Source organism: Buteo buteo, chromosome 21, assembly GCF_964188355.1.
Source record: "Buteo buteo chromosome 21, bButBut1.hap1.1, whole genome shotgun sequence".
Taxonomy (NCBI): Eukaryota; Metazoa; Chordata; class Aves; order Accipitriformes; family Accipitridae; genus Buteo; species Buteo buteo.
In genome coordinates, this window is record NC_134191.1 from 22,785,515 (window position 1) to 22,804,075 (window position 18,561).

Genomic DNA, 18,561 nt, shown 5'->3' on the forward strand with positions numbered 1-18,561 from the left:
TTAGGAGGTTAGCGCTACCCTGACTGCAGTGGAGATGAATCACTACTAAAATCCCAGGCTGTGCATGAGCCTTTCCTAACATACACGTATCCAAAAGGTAGTGGCTTGAGTTCAATTTCCTTGTTATTCTGTGGGATTTCACGTGTTTACCTTTAATAAATTGTCACACTGCCAGCATGCCAGCAGGCTGTTCTCTCTGCAGGACTAGCAGCTCGCTAAAGAGGTAGTGAGAGGTGAAGCTTTCCGTGAAACTGTGCTAAGTGACAGATGAACAGGAACAAAGGGGGCGAAAGTGAATGTGTAGAAGGAACTTCTACATCTTTTTACTTTTTTTTTTTTTAACTGAAACATGAGTCAGAAAATACTCCCTGTGTGTAAAGTTTTTAAAAGTATTCAGTCAGATTTTCAATTAAGAGAATCCCTTCACACATTTTTGTCTCTTTTCCCTTTTTGTGAATATTAGCAGAAAAACCTTTAAGGTATTTCTTCAAATGCTTTTCTCCAGTGTTGAATTTATGTGTAAAGTTAGAGAAAAAGGGCTAAAACGTGAACATTTGTCATTTTTGCAATGAAATGCCTTGCTGTCTCTGGATAGCATGCCAACCTTTTTCTTCATTTGCTTTCTCATACCTACTTGCTGCTTTAGACCATGACACTGCATATGCTCAGCTTTTCATCATCAACTTTTTGTAGAAACAAAATTCAGTGCAGTTACCTCTCTGTGCACTTGGGCTGGCCTTTCACATACTGCCACTCTGCACATAACAGACCTTGCAACAAACAAATGAAAGACGTATGCATGCGCTGATTTCTAGTTCCAACCCTTCACCAGGTGCACTTAGAAGTTATAGTACCAGCTGTGTACCAGTTCTGCAGGTTTTATAGATTTGCTTCATTTGACTCAAATCAGCAGTGGCATACAACATGTCTGCAACGAGTACAGTCTAGTTTTGTTTATATTGCTGGCAGCCCATTATTTCCTTTCACTAGGAAACATTTCATTTGTTTTCTTTAAAAAACAAAGAGTCCTGGGCTGTTTCCTCTTAATTTGAAATAAAGTCTTCAGTCACTTCCTTACAGATCTGTCTCCTCATTAAAGTTGTTAGTTACAGAGGCTAAAATGACCAGATTAATATTTAAAATTTAACTTCATTTGTATAAATTCTACTAGCTGAAGCAATGTAAGCCAATCTACTGTTCTCTTTCTGAATTACAGAGTACACTGCAGCTAATTCACATTAGAAGAGCCATAGAATGTGAAGCAACAAGGAGTCTAAATGCCCCCTTCTCCCAGCAGTGTACATCTGGCTTTTGAGCAGAAGAGGCAGAGCTTGCAATATCAAAGCCATGATACTTGTTAATACTTGTTAAAGCAGCTCCACCTGAACTGAGTACCTGCCAACCTGAAGATACAGACAAGGCATGCAGGGCTAATCTACAGAGGGAGTAACTGGGGAATTGTGTTACATTAAAATACAATACCTAGTCCATATTAATCCTCCAGACAGAAACAGAGTGCAAGCAACTGTGTGACTGCAGAACTGTGCCACACAAGGACAGAAAATTCCCACAGACCACTGAAGTAGGAGAGCAATTTATTTCTATTTATGCATTCATACAAATTATTAATCTTATTGCATTCAAGACAGTTATACTTCACAAGCAGCTTAAAAAAAAGATTTCCCCCAGCCCCAGTCACTGATGAATCAAATCCAAGAGCAAGCCAACATCTTTTACATTTCTCTCTGCTTAGAGCCTCTATGTGGAGGAGATGACAACACTTAATTGCTATCCATAATTGCACTGGCCAGAATCAACATATTAGATGGGTGAAAGCAGGTGGCATATAGTCAGTAGAAGATTAGAGACATGCTGTTTAATGTATATCTTCTAAATGCAATGAGAATTTGAGTTTGTATCTGTTGTCTCAGATTGTCAGAAAGCTGTAATTTTTCTTTGTTCTTTCATTCCTCTTTCTTTCTGTACTCTTTAAATAGGGCACACTTGTCACTTTCTGCTTAACTACAGTTATAAGTTGTAAACTAACTCTGAAAGTTTAATGAATCACCAAACATTAGTCAACTCAAATACATTTCTCTTCCTTGATGCTTCCTGTAGTTTTCATTTTCTCTGCTTCTAAAACCACATTTTCTTTCTTTCAGTTCACTCTGTGTTCCTATCATTCTTCCTTCCTATAATTTCTTCATTGTCATTATGGCAAGGCAAATGGATAAAGAAAGAAATTAGGTCCATTAAAAAGAAAAGCAGAAAGCTCCTTCTTTGCCATAACTCATAAACAATAATTTTCCTTTCATTATGGTCAGTCCCCTTCCTTCATGGATGCTTATATTAAGTATAGACTTTGTTCTGAGAGAACAAGCAGGGAAAAAAATTAAAAAAAAACTAGTAAAACTTATTCTATTTCTCTATCTTTCACATATATCACTGGCTTGGTATTTTATATCTCTAAAATTATTTCTTCCTCTCTATATAGAGCAGAAGATCATGTTAAAACAATCATTCTTTTGGTGAAAATTTTAGATGCTATGTGAAAGGAGAGCAGTGTGATAACAGCAGATTGGGAGTCAGGATATGCACATGTTCTTGAAGAACAAGTGTAACAAGCAAAGAGGATTCGGCTGAACTCTGTGTTGGGAGGACGTGGCCTGGATTACTCAATCGAACAGTGCTAACAGGTTGGGGGGTGGGGCAGGGAACAAGGACACAGAGATGGTACAGTTTCATCAAATACCTTGCAAATCTACTCCCAGTTTGTTGGCTGATCTTTACTTATTTGTGCATCCAAAAGTAGCCGAGAATGACCAATTTATGTATTTTGATCATGAAGCCTTCAACACACAAACCAGACTTGAAGTAAGCCATGGTCACCACCTCTGGACAAGCTCTGAATCTGCAGCAATTCTGAGGTAACCCTCAGACAGTGGGTTTGTGTTGCACTGAACATAGTTACAACTACATGTGGGAACAGCAGCAAAACCATTTCTATGCAGTCCTGACCAGGATTATGACTTTATTTAAGTTCTCACCAATTAGTTCCGTGGTGTACATTGGAATCTGTCACCTTCCACAGATATAATTTGTATCTTTATTGTGTAAATCTTTCAAACAAGTAATTTGTTCCTGTAAATTTTAAATAATCTCAATCTGGACAGAGCATTACCAGGGAATTTCTTTTCACTGAAAAAGTGAAAAATCCTTCTCTTATAAAAACAGGATGTTTCCTCATTTCCAAGAAAACAATTAAAAGCAAATTATAGGCCTGATTTAATTACATTGTAAAAGATTCACCTGTGGTATTTCTTGGTTTTAATTAAAAGTCCTTGATATTTTCTGGTGATGACTGCAGTGGCTGTATTAACTGGGTCATAATGTGTTTTTAAAGAAGAAATGAGACTACTATATTGTGGTGCAGAGTGCTGCACTATAATAGTACTTAATAAAGGCATGATGGAATTTGTGATCCATTTTTCAAAGCCATTTCTAGTACACTCCTAAATAAATTAAAAGATTCAATGATTAGTTAAATTAATAAAATAGATTACTTCTTATTAAAGTGAAGGATCAGATGATTTCATTAGGAGCAAAACCAGGGTTCATTTGTTTTCTGTTCTTATTTTGATTCACAGTCATACACTGAGTCCCCAGGAAGATGACGGTACTGGAGTGCTATAAGGAAGTTAACAGCTGTGCTTCATAGGGGAACCCAGAGCACAGTGACAGAAAAAGTAAGGCAATTTAATCTTGTTAACTTACGGAATGAAAGCAGGGATCACACTGTTATAAACAATCTTAGTTTACAAATACTCTGGATATATAGCAATATCTGGAAAGTAAAATGATGATCTGGAGAAAAGTAGCTTTAGGTATGTATTGTCCTTCATTACTGAGCACTTCTTAACAAATTCTCTGATCACAAAACAATACCTAATTATTCCTCAGATCTCTTTCAAATGTCACTACAGTGACAGAAGCTTTTGGCATGCTTGCATTAGCTTGGCTACTACCAGTAATAGCAAACGGTTACTGCCTATGCTTTATGGACTGCTCTTGAGAAAAGTCCACATGACGCTTCAAACACGTAAGACACTTTGATTATGCATAAAAAAATGCCCTTATTTTTTCCCTTTTATAGGCATGCTAACATATTACCTCTTCTATTCGAACACCCCTTTACAACACAAAACACTGTGCACAAAACACAAAACTAGTAGTGCTGGCAGAACATAGTTGGATAAGGCTTCACATGGAGACAGAAGAGCTGAAGAAAGAATTTAAGGTTTTGCTCTACGTAGCCCATGACATAAATTAAATATAATAAGGTTCAGGTGCACACCTGTGAGCAATGGAAAAAATAGTTTATTTAGTAGCTTATTTCCCCCCTTGGATCTTTTTCTACTTTGTATCAGTTTACTATATACAATAAACTTGTTTCCAGGCCAAGCTCATGTATGTTAGCCTATTTTCTTGCACTTCAAAGAGGTCTGTTTTCAGAATACGTTCTATTAAAAAGCTCCGACTAAACTTTGCCTCAAAAGAAATTTACATGAGGACAGTAACATTAATGTTCTTTTCCCTTCAGCTGTATGAACAACGAAATACCAAAGCAATTTCAGAGAAATACATAGACTGGTGGAAAGGAAGGGGAGGAAAGAATTTATGAACACGGTGCTAGTTAGTTCCAGCAATCCCTTTCTGAGCCTACTGTTCAGCTAAAGCTGCTCTAGAAAAGCATTCACCTTGAACTCCCTTCATGACTGTGCTCAGAAACATGTGGCATCCATAAATACTTCTACTTCCACCCCAGAGCCACATACTTGGCTGGCAGCAATAAATAGGTGGACAGATGACACCAAATTTTTGTGAAGGAAAAAAATCCACACAGAAAAACCCCAAACCAACAAACAAAACAAACCCCAGTAGGCCTCTCAGCTGTGAAGCAAAACAATAAATGACACATGCAGTAGAAGATGAAAACAAATGGATAAAGCCTCTGGAGGGTCATCTAAACTTCCACTGAAAGGCCTACTGTCTCCTTGAATCCCTCTTACACTTATAGACCCTTTTTAATCACTTAAAAAAAAAAAACAAAAAAACTAAAAAAACCCGAAAAAAATTAAGTAGACCATTAAAAACAGTGCAATGTGATGAATTCTCAAACACCACAGCCTTCTATAAAACAGCATCAAAACACTTCAACGGTTTCTGGAACTGTTCTTTACATTCTTCAAGAGCATAATGCATTTGTCAGTGTACTTTTTTTCCCTCATTAGTACAATTCATGTTGTTTCCCACAGATTCTCCTGAGTGGCCTAATTGCTCTTCTTCGTAAAAGAATTTCCAGATATAGTTAAGACACATGGATGCTACCTATTCCTTCTTATATTATCCTAAAGTTAACTTATTTATTTTACTGGAATGAGTCCTAAATCACCTTGAGAAGTAGATTCATATGTGTCTGTAGTACAAGGACCTGTGAAAAATTGAGGAATATTCTACCCAGCAGTTACATCACACATTTCAAGAAATTATGTAAGAACGAGGAAGGATGTTAAATGAAACCTGTCAAACAGATTTTTAGTATCATCTTCAGTCATACTAAACAGACCTAAACTCACATAGTTTGGAATATAAACCACGGATGATATTTTAGCATTCATCAGCTTTCATCCCTGAAAAACTTATGAGGAACAGCTAGGAGGAGCTTGTTATTGATGCTAAGAGAGTATTACCAAAGACAATACTCCTAAAAAGAAATCTGAAAAATGCTTGTGAAAACCAAGTCTTAAACTGATTCATACTCCCTCTAAGACTGCTTCAAACACAATGGGAAAAAAAATCTCTCCTTCAAAAATTCCAAAATAACCTTAATCATATGAACAGTTGAAACTCATGCTTTTCTTTGAAGTAATTTAATCCTGTTGAAAAGGAATTTGGAATTTTTAATCAGCTTTTGTTTCAGCATTCTTTCATATATCTTCTATAAAGTATATGCAAACTGTAAATCAAGTATCTGCCAACTACATACATATGCCCCCTATAGTGCCGATGCAGTTTATGCCTACGTACCACTGAGGGTCCTCGAAATGCTTTTTGCACAATCATCATCCTTAAGAAGTATTAATGATGACATATTTCAAACACCATCCTGGTGCATGGGAGCACCAGTTAGTTTTTTTCCTCTCCCCTTTGAGCATTTCTAAGCCATAAGCATGTGATGACACATACAGATTTATTCCTCTGTCGCAAATAGCATAATGGAAAATTAAAAGTTGGATATTTTGTTCTGGCTGCCAGGCTTCCTCCTATTGCTTCTTCAGAGCCAAGTTAAATTCATTTTTTTCCTAATTATTAAGTGGGAGTGTAAATATGCTGGATCCACCTCAATGAACTCCAGCCACAGAGATGGAGCCGTTATTTCTTTTCAAGTAGCTTCTTCAAATTTGAGATAGGTTGTTAAGCTACTGTAAAATTTTAATCAGAAAATGAGCACTGGGTTGCAAACCAAGCATTACAACACATAGCAAGGGACTGCTAAATCTCAGGCTGTATTTTTTGAAAGTGTGGCTAGCTCCATGTTATAACTTATATTTTGGAAAGGGCACGTTTGATGCATGTCACAAGATATGCAAAAAAACCCCCACCCAAATAACAAAACAAAACCATGACAATCTCAGATCCCCAAACCCTCCAAAACCAGACCTTACTTTAAAAAGTAGCTATTAGATAATAATGAAAGTTACTCAAACTGGCAAAAATTTTCTCTTGTGACTTTCCAGCATATGCTTTAGAGGTGCTCAAAAACATGCATATAGTCTTTCTTTCATCTGAACATAAAAAAGGTTGGATGTGTCTCAACTAAAAGCAGAGAAAACCAAACAAAAACTGAAACAAGGGAAAAAAGAAAATCACAATTTAAGTGGTTCAGGGTTTAGGCCCTGCACTTATCAAACTTCTGAAACTATAAAGTGTTTGATCTGACATAATTCAGAGTGCTTCTTGTAATAAGTAAGTCCTGTTGCAGCTACGGCATCATTTTCCACAAGTGAACATATTCAGAGATTGCATTAAAAAAAAAAATCTTCCTCACAAAAATTGTTGGCTTTGTTAGGAAGGCATCTTGGCTTTAACCTTAATTCTTAGTGCAGACAGATTTCACTTTTTCACTGAAGATATCTGCAAGCTTTTTGAACAAAATCCAGTACAAAAGCCAAATTACAGTTGTTCTGTTAAAAGTCCAGTCAAATTTGAATTTGAACAATTTTGGAAGATATCAGGTTGAGTCAAGTCACATTTTACAAATATTAAAATACCCATCAATTTGCAAACATATTCAGTATTTTCTGTTACAAGGACAAGGTTCTCCTGCCCTTCCACCTGTCAGATATAAGAACTACAAGCATATAGAATCATTTACAAGAAAGCTAGCCTGATTTTAGCAGAGTCATCTGGATCACATATCTTTAAGGCTTGGTTTATGGAAAATAAATTGCTAACAAGAAAAAATTAAAATCCCAGCACTAGAAGACCAGTCACACTAACACTCATTCACCAAGAAAAGCAAGCTGCATTCAGTCTTAGAATAACATTCTCTCCGTTTTTCAGATAAATTAAAACAAGCTAAGGTTTCAATTCTTGCAAGTGAAGCAATTTCAGTACATTTGCTACTTTGAAATTGATCCACCATTCAAACCACAAATGTAGATCTTAATAGCAGTTAGTTACTTTGAAGCTCATTAAGATACCAGATATGTACCATATTCCCACAGTAGTTTCTTTCCGCAACATCTACTAATTTTAATGAAAACTTGTTTTGCAAGATACAGAACTGTAGATGAAGCAGTTCTCTCCTCCAGTTCAGAAAATTTCTACCTCTAGTTTTCATATCACTAGGGAGACACAACAGTCAAACTAGTGACCAATTATCAAAATATACTCATCTACTTAAGGTTCCTCCATCTAGTGGCTAATTGCACTGGGTTCAGTTTTACCCTCAATTACATCTGTGCAACACTGACTACAGCACTAAAAAGTATGCAACGTTATTGGGTATGAGAAAGACCACAAATCATTAACAATAGCCAAAGTATAGTCTACAGAACTATTCACTCTCAAGTAAAGGTATTGAAAGGATTAGAAGACAACTAGTCTTGGCACATAATGCTGCAGTATGCAGAGATTCACTGATTGGCTTTAGTATAAAATAACAGACAATCTTTTTGCTCAGAAAATGAGAGGCGTGTAATTTAACACAACACTCAGTTTATAGTTCTCTTTCTCCCTTCCTAAATCTGCAGTCTTTTTCATTACAGCAGTATAATTCAGGACTCCAAAGATAATTAGACATGAATGACACAGAATTACTCTTAAAAACTAGCATCAGCTAGAAGTCACTGTAGCTCTACCTTATTTGTCTGAAGGCTGAATTCTGGGAAGCATCAGGAATCAGTTCTTTAGCATCAAAACCAACACCTTTAGTGTTTCATAGGAGCAGGCATAAAAACATATTAGGATTATTCCCACAGCCTATACATGTTTTTCAACATACAGACAATGCACAAGTTAGAGTTGGGGGAAAAAAATTAGACAGAGCTTTCAATCATGGCACTAGCTAGATGGGGACTTAGCTGGTAGCCAGGCATTTCCTATTCAATTCCTCTCATTATCAAGGAAATAGAATTCATGCCTCTATTACTTTATAAACAAAGAGTAGTAATGATGCAATCCTACCAATGTTTCCTTTAAGATCTTCACTGACTCACCTATGCTGACTCAAGTCAAAAATATGTTCAAATCCTATGATGTTCACAGTTCTAATACTTGTGGGAAAGATACGGTCTTAGAGATGAAGCTATATACCTGTATCTATGAGTGAGCACTGCTGTCAAAACTTCAGGGCCTAATGCTAGTGTCTCATCTTCAGTTTAAAAGTTAGATTTAAAGCTATGTTTACATCTCATTTGAGCAGTCAAGCTATTTAAATTTAATTCTTAGCTATTTGGAGTGTAAGAAAACAAATTAAAACCTACTGGTCATAAGATTATGCTTTATAATGCTTTCAACAGAAATTACTGCTACTGATAGCTAACACCACTACACCTACCCTTACGTTATTTGATCCTATTAGTTTGTCACATCAGCTGCTACAGAATATTAGTAAACTAAAGGTTGAATAGATGCAAAATAAAATAAAATAAAATGAAATCAAGAAAAAAAGTAAAAAGCCTTAAGACTTATGATTTTCAAAATACAAGAACCATAACTACAATTTGTCTGACTTTCTAAAAGAAAAGATGAGCACATCTAGAAGAGTCAGTATTAATACACTATTTTACACATCAAAAGGAAGCTTCAGTATGAATGTTTTCATACCCAGTCAATAGGTTGTATTACAATGATTCAGCAGAGCAAAAAGTACATAAAAATTACCTAGTATTGCAGGAAGAAAAAAAAAAAAAAGTAATACCAAATCCAGTCCAAAAATGCAGGATAATTACAGGGTAATCTATAGGCAGGTGGAATGTAAATAATCAAGCTGACATAGCACCCTGGCTGTTAAAGAAAGTGACAGGAAATTACTGGCTGGGACTTTAGTTTTACAACTTACCTGCAAGATGTGAACTAGACAAGCATTGTAGCTATTGATTGCAACATGACTTCATCAATGACTTGGAGGAAAAAAAAAAAAAAAATTGTCACAGACTTGAATCCAGCTCCTACGTCCACAACGAAGTACCCTTGGGCTTAAGGAAAGCCCAAAGAGATACAGTGGCCTAGTGAACCAAAAAAGAAACTCAAGAGTATTCTGCCTAAGTACAGCTATGCTAGCTTCATCTAGCAGGCACGGATAAGCCCAGCAGCACAGACATGGCAGCATTGCCTTAGTGACCGTTTGTCCATGGCGGCCTTAGAAAGCTTGCCCACTAGCTGCTAGCTTATGCTTAAGTCCACCCACTGCATCACTAACTGCATTTAATTTAGTAACAACTGGTCTTCTCCAGAAGAAGTGCTGTCAGCAAAGTCTTTTCTGAATAGAACAATAACTGAAATTAAGGACCATATAGTTCCTCCTTCTTGGTTTCACTCAATACAATTTCAGTTTAGAGGAATAGTAAAATGCATAGATGCGTAAGAAACTCCGTCCTGGCACGCTTCATAGAGTACACCGAGAGAAGCACACTGAATTGGTAGCAAACAAAGGGAAAAGACATATTCAATAGGACATTTCAAATAAAGAAAATATCTTTTTGGCTCTCCCTGATTTAATAATTCAGTGACAGGGGATGCTATTGCTCCATAAGGTCAGCCGCAATAACTGATTTTCTATGTCTAAGCCCTAGAAGCAGATTTGCCTTTCCTTCCAAACTGCTCCTCAGCAGGTCTGACAGCTCAGTTCAAACAAGAATAGAACATAAAGATAGTTCTTTTATTTCCATTTCATCCTTTAAGATGCAACTCCAGGTTGAAAAGAACATCATGCAAAAGAAAAAGAAATAACCCTGAGAAAAGGTTTCCATGGCAAAACCACATCCTTCTCTAAGCAATTCTATAATAGCAGGTGATAACTGTATTTTGCATGTATTTGTTTCTGTCTACAAATATTCTGTGAAATAGCATGTGATTTAGGGCCAGGCAGTTCTACCCAGCTTCAGAATATGGGAAAAATAAGCATGGGTAGAAGTTTCTCCATCCTGTTCTGTGTCCAACAACAGACTGAGAATAAGGCGTTCTGAGTTTCAGCTTGCATGCATCACTTTCTAACCCAAGGGCCTACCTCGGGAAGCTAGATTCTGAGTGCTGTGGAGAAACACGATGTACAAGAGCCCAAAAAGCATGCTGGAAACAGCAAACATAATTACTGAAGGAAATAGCTGTGTAATCACAGAGCAATTTGTCGGCAATCAGCTTGGAACTGGAACAGCAAACACCTCCTCCAGGGTAGGAGTCTTAGAGGTGTTACAGACTGGGAAATGCACAAAGAAAGAAGCCAGAAGATGCTGATCATTTACCAGCCTGGAAAGCATGCAGAGATTCAAAACATATATCATCCATTGTGAGATAAATTTTAGCAGGCCTTTCAGAAACTGTTTTACAGAACTCTGCTCTAGTGCAGCTGGTAGCATTAGTTTTCCAAAGAAAGAGGCAAGGTAAGCACTAGCCCACAGTAACACTTTTTCTTCCCACTGATGAGCATTGATGGCTTTAGGAAGGAATGGCACTTAAAATCACACTGCAACTCTTACTCAGTCTTCTGTTGTTGTGTGCACCCTCCAGATTTTTCTTTCACTTCAGTGAACACAAAAAAATTCAGCCCACAATCTGGTCAACAAGAAATACAAGAACGAAATAAAACAGCCTGGTTCAGAAGATGTCTAATACGAGGCAGCTCTCCATCAGTCAGTTGTCACTGAATACAAACCTCAGATCTGAATAAGAAGAAAAGCAGCATAAGCAGAACAAACTCCAGAGATTCACCAAATTCCTGGTGGGAATTCTGTGCCTGAACCAAGATAAAGGCAGAACCAGTAATCAGAAAATCCTGAGACATATCTGGAATCCAAGACTTTTCTGGTATTTATAGTTCAGAAGCATGTCTTGGGATGATAGATGAGGGACAAAACTGAGAATTCTTTTTAGTGAAAGAGCATGTTCTCTTGCATTCTTCCCATGACTTGAATACAGTTTTGTTGTTTTTAAAAGCCCTATTATCTCATTTTAAAAGTTTTTAACTCTCTAGAACACATCGCCATAGGTTACTTCATTGTATTGCATTTAATATAACTAGAGTGCACACTTCTGGAAAATGTGATTCTCTCAGAACAAACTATTTTCTCATTAATAATGACAAAGAAATTCATTGACACACCTAACTTGTAAAAACAGTATTACTGAATTTGACTGGTGACCACATTGAATCACAATGTCCTTACTCAGTACCTGTGTCTTGGGTTTGTGTGGCAAGGTTTTCATAGGGGGTGGCTTCTGTGAGAAGCTACTGGAAGCTTCCCCTATGTCCAACAGAGCCAATGCCAGCCGGCTCCAAGATGGACCCACCGCTGGCCAAGGCCGAGCCCAGCAGCGGGGGTGGTAGCACCTCTGGGATAACATATTTAAGAAGGGAAAAAGTTGCTGGGGCACAGAAAGTGCAGCCGGAGAGAGGAGTGAGAAGATGTGAGAGAAACAACCCTGCAGAGCCCCCAGTCAGTGCAGAAGGAGGGGGAGGAGATGCTCCAGGCGCCGGAGCAGAGAGTCCCCTGCAGCCTGTGGGGAAGACCATGGTGAGGCAGGCTGTCCCCCTGCAGCCCAGGGAGGTCCACGGTGAAGCAGCCTGTGGAGGATCCCATGCCGGAGCAGGTGGGTGCCTGAAGGAGGCTGTGACCCCGTGGGAAACCCACACTGGAGGAGGCTCCTTGCAGGACCTGTGGCCCCGTGGAGAGAAGAGCTCATGCTAGAGCAGGTTTTCTGGCAGGACTTGTGACCCCGTGGGGGACCCACACTGAAGCAGCGTGCTCTTGAAGGACTTCACACGGTGGAAGGGACCCACGCTGGAGCAGTTCGTGAAGAACTGCAGCCCGTGGGAGGGACCCATGTTGGAGAAGTTCGCAGCGGACTGTCTCCCGTGGGAGGGACCCCACACTGGATCAGGGAAGAGTGTGAGGAGTCCTGCCCCTGAGGAGGAAGGAGCAGCAGAGACAACGTGTGATGAACTGACCGTAACCTCCATTCCCTGTCCCTCTGTGCCCCTGGCAGGGCTAGGTAAAGAATTCAGGAGTGAAGCTATGCCCAGGAAGAAGGGAGGGATGGAGGGAAGGTATTTTAAGATTTGGGTTTATTTCTCATTACGCTACTCTGGTTTGATTGGCAATAAATTAAGTTAATTTTCCCCAAGTTGAGTCTGTTTTGCCCATGATGGTAATTGGTTGAGTGATCTCCCCCTGTCCTTTTCTCAACCCACGAGCCCTCTGTTATACTTTCTCTCCCCTGTCCAGTTGAGGAGGGGGAGTGATAGAGCAGCGGTGCTTAGTTGCTGGCTGGGGTTAAACCATGAAAACCTGACACTGGAAACAGCAGCTCCAAGAAGTTGTGGAATCACCATACTTGGAGTTATTCAGAATTTAACTCCTCAAGGCCCTGAGCAACCTGATCCAAGTTGGTCCTGGTTCTTTAGTAAGACAATTGCCAAAGGTTTCTTCCAACCCAAGTTAATCTATGGTTCAAATCTATAAGTGCTCATGGGCAGGCATAAGAAGGCAATAAAAAGTATTGTACACACTTTACAAAGCACAAACATGAAAAATGCAAATGATAGTTACCTTATAAATACTTTGGTAAAAGGATAAAAAGGTTAGTGTGGTCTCAAACTATACTAACAACTATTTTTGCCTCTAAATTGTACTAAGAATTGACATAGGTACACAAATAGCCTGCAAACAACAATTAGTAAAAAAAGCCAAACAAAAAAGCTCACAATCTATTACTTATCTATTGTGAAAGTTGCATTTTGCTCTCTTCACTGCAAGTGTGATTCTGCCACCAGGAGTTTGTTTCCAACTTTAAGACTTTTTCCTTGGCATACTATTACATAAAACTACTCCATAAATGATACATAACTTACACCTCTGCAAAAGCACAGTAAAGCATGTGTTAAAACCATTATGCATTTTCACAGATTTTATGTATCTGTGTGAAAATGGGGCAAAAGTGAAAATACTATTAGGAATCAATCAAGAGCATGAAAAATAAGTGAGATAAGTCAGTATAGGCAAATTATTAAATACATTGTACAGAAATTTTAGCTACGTTTACTAACTTGCAATCACAAATACGTAACAAAACAGTTGCTTCTTATTCTGCATACTGAGCTTAGAAAGAAATTTAAGTAAGAAAAATAGGATGGGGGAAAAAAATAACAGAAGAATGACTACATCATTGATTAATATGCATGTGGAAATAAAAGCATGATTATATTCTTCTAATATCACATATATACAAAGCCATACATATGAATAAACACTGAGTTAATGTTCCATAATAAATAGAACATTTATTAATATACACCTTCACTGGGCATTATCATTCCAATAAAAATTACATTTTTTCAACTTCACAGTGTGTTTCTCAGCATCAACAAAATAAGCATCACTAATTATTTTCCTTCATAGAGACCAGAAGAACCTCTCACTGATATCAGTACAACTTCTCCAGATGCTAGGATAAGAAATAGCAAGTACAGTTAAGGAACATCCTCCTGAGAGTCATCTTAACTAAGCAAAAACCAAAACAAACAAAATCTCTAAAGCCTTCACTATACTGCTCCCCCTCAAAGAAAATATTTCTATAAACACTCTAGTCACAAAAGCACATGTATTCCAGCAGCTATTTTCTGTCCCTGTTCTAGATGGCTTCTTGATGCATATGAAACCAGAGACAGCATTCCTTTGGTAGGTACCACATCATTGCCCTGAATTCAGTAATTTTGTACCTGTTAGCTGGTGATTTAAACATAGTCCCTCCTTGAATCCATATGCAAGAAGTGAATTTACACTCTCAAGCACAGACAATGCAGAAAGTTATCAAGCAAAGTGTACCTAATTTATTGACCAGTGCAATTTTTTGCCTGAAAGAGTCAAGGCACCACCATCATCTGACAGAGCTCTGCCGCATGGCAGCATCCCATTATCTTTTTACTACTTATTCCCCACACACCAAGGCATATGATGTTATACTTTTCCCTTCATTATTTTTGATAGCAGAAACAGAACTTCATTACACCATCTATATTAAATTGGGAAAACACATTCAAGTGGCTACTAGGAGAGTGGCTCCTCAACACACACAAATAAAACAGTTTCAGAATTTTACTTCCCTTGGACTACTAAGCTCCAGTATCCCATAAAGCAAGCCTCTGAGACCGTGGCAATATTTTACAGGAAATAAAATCAGCCACTCTTCCTTCCTACTGAAAACATCTTATAGAATCATTTAGGTTGGAAAAGACCTTCAAGATCATCAAGTCCAACCATCAGCCATGCCCATGAAACCATGTCCTGAAGTACCTTGTCTACTCACTTTTTGAATACCTCCAGGGATGGTGACTCAACCACTTCCCTGGGCAGCCTATTCCACTGTCTGACAACCCTCTCAGTAAAGAAACTTTTCCTAATATCTAATCTAAATCTCCCTTGCCGCAGCTTGAGGCCATTTCCTCTCATCCTATCTCCAGCCACCTGACAGAAGAGACCAGCACCCACCTCACTACAACCTCCTTTCAGGTAGCTGTAGACAGTGACAAGGTCTCCCCTCAGCCTCCTTTTCTCCAGACTAAACAGCCCCAGCTCCCTCAGCCGCTCCTCGTAAGACTTGTGCTCCAGGCCCCTCACCAGCTTGGTTGCCCTTCTCTGGACACGCTCCAGCATCTCCATGTCTTTCCTGTAGTGAGGGGCCCAAAACCGAACGCAGGACTCGAGGTGCGGCCTCACCAGTGCCGAGTACAGGGGAACGATCACCTCCCTGCTCCTGCTGGCCACACTATTTCTGATACAGGCCGGGATGCCATTGGCCTTCTTGGCCACCTGGGCACACTGCTGGCTCATATTCAGCCGGCCGTCAACCAGCACCCCCAGGTCTTTCTCTGCCAGGCAGCTTTCCAGCCACTCTTCCCCAAGCTTGTAGTGCTGCATGGGGTTGCTGTGACCGAAGTGGAGGACCTGGCACTTCACCTTGTTGAACTTCATACAATTGGCCTTGGCCCATCGATCCAGCCTGTCCAGATCTCTCTGTAGAGCCTTCCTACCCTCAAGCAGATCGACCCTGCCTCCCAACTTGGTGTCATCTGTGAACTTGCTGAGGGTGCACTCAATCCCCTCATCCAAATCATTGGTAAAGATACTAAACAGAACGGGGCCCAGCACTGAGCCCTGAGGAACACCACTTGTGACCCACCACCAACTGGATTTCACCCCATTCACCACAACCCTCTGGGCTCATCTGTCCAGCCAGTTTTTCACCCAGTGAAGAGTACACTTGTCCAAGCCACGAGACACCAGCTTCTCAAGGAGTATGCCATGAGAGAGAGTGCCAAAGGCCTTGCTGAACTCGAGGTAGATAACATCCACAGCCTTTCCCTCATCCACTAGGTGGGTCACCTGGTCATAGAAGGAGATCAGGTTGGTCAGGCAGGACCTGCCTTTCATAAACCCATGCTGACTGGGCCTGATCCCCTGTTTGTCCTGCACATGCCATGTGAGTGCTCTCAAGACAAACCGTTCCATAATGTTCCCCGGTACTGAGGTCAAGCTGACAGGCCCGTAGTTCCCCGGATCCTCCCTCCGACCCTTCTTGTAAATGGGAGTCACATTGGCAAGCCTCCAGTCCTCTGGGACCTCCCCTGTTGACCAAGATCGCCAATAGATGATGGAGTGTGGCTTGGCAAGGACCTCCGCCAGTTCCCTCAGTACTCTTGGATGGATCCCATCGGGTCCCATAGATTTGTGAGTGTCCAGATGGCGTAGTAGGTCACTAACTATTTCTTCCTGGATTAAGGGGGGTATATTCTGCTCTTCATCCTCACCTTCCAGCTCAGGGGGTGGAGTACCCTGAGGATAACTGGTCTCCTTATTAAAGACTGAGGCAAAGAAGGCATTAAGTACCTTGGCCTTTTCCTCTTCTCTGGTGGCTACCTTCCCTTCTGTAACCATTAAAGGATAGATATTCTCCTTGGGATTCTTTTTACTGTTAACATATTTGTAAAAACATTTTTTGTTGTCCCTTACAATAGTGGCCAGATTTAGTTCTAGCTGAGCTTTTGCCTTTCTAATTTTCTCTCTGTATGATCTAACAAGAGCCCTGTACTCCTCCAAAGTTGTTTGCCTTTTCTTCCAGAGATGATAAACTCTCCTTTTTTTTTTTTGACTCCTAGCAAAAGCTCCTTGTTCAGCCAGGGCAGTTATTTTCCTCAGCAGTTTGACTTGCAGCACATGGGAATAGCCTGGTCCTGAGCCATTAAGATTTCCTTCTTAAAGAATGCCCATCCCTCCTGGACCCCTTTGCCCTTCAGGACCGTCTCCCAAGGGACTCTCTCAACCAGTGTCCTGAAGAGGCCAAAGTTTGCCCTCCAGAAGTCCATAGTGGTGGTTTTGCTGACCACCTTCCTTGCCTCACCAAGAATTGAGAATTCTATCATTTCATGGTCGCTAAGCCCAAGACGGCCTCCAACCATCACATTTCCCACCAGTCCTTCCCTGCTCATAAACAACAGATCTAGCAAGGCTCCTCCCCTGGTTGGCTCACCTACCAGCTGTGTCAGGAAGTTATCTTCCACACACTCCAGGAGCCTCCTAGATTGTTTACTCACTGCTGTGTTTAACTTCCCCGACATCTGCTGGAAATACAAGTCCCCCACAAGGACAAGGGCACACGATTCTGAGACTACTGCCAGCCGCTTGTAGAACAATTCATCCGTCTCTTCAGCCTGGTCGGGTGGTCTATAACAGACTCCCAGCACAATATCTGCCTTATCGGCCTTCCCTCTCATCCTCACCCATAAGCACTCCACCTTGTCATCAGAATCGTGTAGCTCTGTACAGTCAAAACATTCCCTAACATAGAGAGCCACCCACCACCTCTTCTACCTTGCCTATCCCTTCTGAAGAGCTTATAGCCATCCATTGCAGCACTCCAGTCACGGGAGTCATCCCACCATGTTTCCGTGATGGTGACTAAGTCATATCTATCCTGCTGCACGATGGCTTCCAGCTCCTCCTGTTTATTGCCTGTGCTGCGTGTGTTGGCATAGGTGCATTTGAGCTGGCCTATCAAATCCACCCCTAACATCGGCACACTGCCCCCAGGCTCATCTCTGGTGGACCTATTTTTATCCCTTACCCCCTTCAAACCTAGTTTAAAGCCCTCTCTATGAGCCCCACCATCTCACGAGTGAGGATTCTGTTACCCCTTTGAGATAGCTGGACACCATCTGTCGCTAGCAAGCCCGGTGCTGTGTAAACCTCCCCATGATCCAAAAACCCAAAATTCCACTGACAGCACCAGCCTCTGAGCCATGTATTAACCAGGTGTGTTTTCCTGTTCCTTTCAGTGTATTTCCCTGCCACTGAAGGGATTGAGGAAAACACTACCTGTATTCCCGATCCTTCCACTAATCATCCCAGTGCCCTGAAATGCCTTTTGATTGCCTTTGGATTTCTCTCTGCAATCTCATCATTGCCAACCTGCACAACTAGCAATGGGTAATAATCAGAGGTCCGAATCAGACCAGGGAGTTTCCTGGTAATGTCTTTTACCCAGGCTCCAGGAAGGCAGCAGACTTCCCTGTGGGATGGGTCAGGTCTGCATATTGGGCCCTCTGTCCCCCTCAGAAGGGAGTCACCTATGACAATTACCCTCCTTTTTCTTTTTTCAGAGGATGTGAGAATGTGTGGGGCCACCTGACTGAGCCTAGGCACCTCCCTAGAGAGGGCTTCACCTGCCCCCTGATCTTCATTGACCTGGTCCTCAACTTCCAGAGCCCCATACCTGTTGTGAAGG